Genomic DNA, 3,259 nt, shown 5'->3' with positions numbered 1-3,259 from the left:
AACTCCCTCACTGCCGGCCTCCCTTTGCCACCAAATTACCGTTTGCCCACCATTGGAGCACACCACTGCCACTAATCAATTCCCCACACCGATGACCAAAACCTAAGCCCCCTTGCACCGGATAACGACATCGTTTGCCGTAGTTTTGGATGCAAAGTTTTGACAAAAACTCTTTTTCCGTAAAACATCATCCATTTCAGCCAATCCAACGACAATCTCACCTCTTCGCCTTCCCCATGGTGTTCCCCAGGTGATTACGATCAGAACCCAACCCATCTCATCGCCCAAGGTTATGTCGTCTTCGTCCATCACGTGGGTAAGCCGAGATCATTCAATTATTTAATGTTATTCAATTTTGGCTTGGTTTTGGTCGATATTATTGGTCTGAGTTGATCTGAAATGATGCTAGGATGCTTCGGGGAGTGAACGGCGACCCGCCCCATGCGCCACCAGGTACTCGTGGGCCTTGCTTTATGTCCAAGGAAATTTCTAGATACGGTCAATCCAACCCGCCTAGTCCGGTCCAGTCACCGAGTCAACTCAGTTTAACTCAACTCGTCTGAGTCAACCATTTGAGTCAACGTCCGAGTCATCCCATTGACTTTGACCCATTGACTTTGACCAAAAGTAAACTTTTTTGAAAAGGTACCATTTTATGTTTTTTGACATCCTGAGTCCGACTCCGAAGTCTGTTTTGTCAAATTTGCACCCGATAAGCCATTTTTTCAGATATTTACCTTTAGATTCAATATGGTTTTTTAAATTAAGTTTAGTTTCTGATGTAAATTTAGTTGCTTTGTATCCGATGGATTATTGGAAGTTGAATTAAAGTTCGAGGGAATTCAAATGGAGTTAAATGGTCGATCGGTATGGCATGAAAACCAAGGTAATACGTTACTACATGTTTTATGCTTTATGGAACATGTTAGTATTGGTTCCTGGAAGGATAAGTATAATTGGTCACATGTTGTAGTGATTATTTCCTAAACTCGATCCGAATACTATAAAATGTTGGTAACCAGATAGGACTTATATGGCTCGCTTAAGAAAGTGAAAAATCAATCGAAAATAATAATAATAAGCTTAGTGGTTCAATAAGAATAAATTGAATTCAAGATCTGTAAAATTTGATTAATTTATTTTAAGGTTAAATACCTGGAATATTTGGATAATACTTACCTAAAATAGCCCTAAAAGGTAAAATTACGAAAATGCCTTTATACTGAAAAAGGACAAAGACTTTCTCTAGTGGTGAAATTAACCTCCAATGAGAAAATGAGCAAAATAATTTGAAATTTAATGGAAATGGAATATTTTCAAGCCTAAGTTACTCGATGTAATGCCAGTGACGGAATTGAATGAAATTACAATAATACCCTTAAAGAGTAAAAGCAATATGTATGACTATGATAGTGGGGACGACCTGAGAGCTCATATATTGATTCATTTAAACCTTGGAATCATCGATTTAAATTCTGGATCTATATTGGATTTATAGAAATGCCCTAAAGTGTAAAATGACTGAAATCCCTAAAGTGTAAAATGACCTAAAGTTTTCCAAGACCTGGAATGACTAATGCTCTCAAGCTTAAAATGATTAAATAAACCTCGAATACCAATATGACTATATTATTTGACCAAGTTAAACGGAATGGAAGTACTATATGTATGGAAAATTGCTGAAACGACTGAATTGCTCAGGGAACTCCTAAGCGACCAGGATAAATTTGAATACTAATTGAATTAAGTGTATAACTTGGATAATTTTGGAAACATTGACAATCTTATTATTGTACTATTCCTATAGGTTATGAACAACAAATTAAAGTACATCAACAATTTCATATATTGTTGCAATATAGAAATGAAATTAAGACCATGGAATATATGTTCGTCTCCTTAAGATCTATTCAGCGGTGATTCTGAAGATGATCCATGGTCAATAATTGTTGGTATTAAAGATTAAATACACTGGAAGGGCAATGAATTGACCAGTCGACGTGCATTAGTTCAGAGAGTTGATAGCTCGAGTTATTTCGATAATCTGATAAATCAACACATATTGAAAATGTCTTGAATCTTTGTTTCTCCCTTACTAGTTCAAATCACTCCAGTCATATATGATCAAACAAGTAACTCATATGCAAAGGATCCTGAATACCCCATTTTGTTCAATTAGACTTAAAATCCTGATAATTTAATTCATAATCCTGAATACCTCAGATTGTTGAGTAATGGAATTACTCTCAGTAAATTTGAATATAGAATTATTCTGTATAAAGGTTCCTGAACACCTTCCTGATGCACCTGGATCATAGCGAGATTCTAAAGTATTAACTTTAAATGTCTGATTAGATCCATTAATAATTGATCCCTTCAATTGGACTTCGTTCCTGGAATCCGATCAAAGTTTATAAATTTCATGTTTTCTTGATACTATTAAGTGCTTCTGAAAAATACTTGGATCCTCTAGTGTGTTCCACATGTACTACATGATGGTTTTATATGTTAATAAATGAGTTTTAACGAAATTATTAATTTACTGGTTTATGAACCATGGTAACATGGTATGTGTTCTCCGATTTCAGTTTTCACCGATAAATATGAATTGTTCCCGATTTATAGAATCATGGAATTTACTAAGCTATTAACTATGGTTTCTTGTTTCATTGGTTATTTCTTGAACTATTTTATTGGGATATTATATTGGTAGACTGAAGTATGGAGGTACAACTGTGATCAAACTAGTAAATCCTTACAGACCTAAGATGATTTTTAGGTAGGCTCTCAGGCCCCAAGGCACTCCCTTGGGTTAATCATGGACTACTTATGGTGTACAAGAAAAGATCACTTATACAGTTTATTTCATTATCATGATTATGACATATGACAGGATCACGATCCAAATTTTACGTTTTACAGTTAAAACTAATTTCTACTAGATTTTTATAAGGGCATAATTCTGGAGTATGGAGGTTCAGCCCTGATCCAGCTGGTAAATCCTTATGTACCTAAAGTGAACCTTGGGTAGGCTCTCGGGCTCCAATGCATTCCCTTAGGTTGGCTCATTTTCTTTGTGCTCAAGGTACCCTTTATGGATGCAATTATGGGGAACTGCATAACTTTTTTCGGTTGGAGGGTTCTATTATGATTTTGAAAATATGTGGTAAATAATTATTGTTTTAAAGGATTTATATCTTTTCACTGGTTTTGGTTGGAACACACTAGACATCCTATTCTATCTTTCCTATGAACCGAG

The sequence above is a fragment of the Hibiscus syriacus genome, unplaced genomic scaffold, assembly GCF_006381635.1.
Source record: "Hibiscus syriacus cultivar Baekdansim isolate YM2019G1 unplaced genomic scaffold, ASM638163v2 tig00112677_pilon, whole genome shotgun sequence".
Lineage (NCBI taxonomy): Eukaryota > Viridiplantae > Streptophyta > Magnoliopsida > Malvales > Malvaceae > Hibiscus > Hibiscus syriacus.
This window is presented reverse-complemented; position numbering follows the sequence as displayed.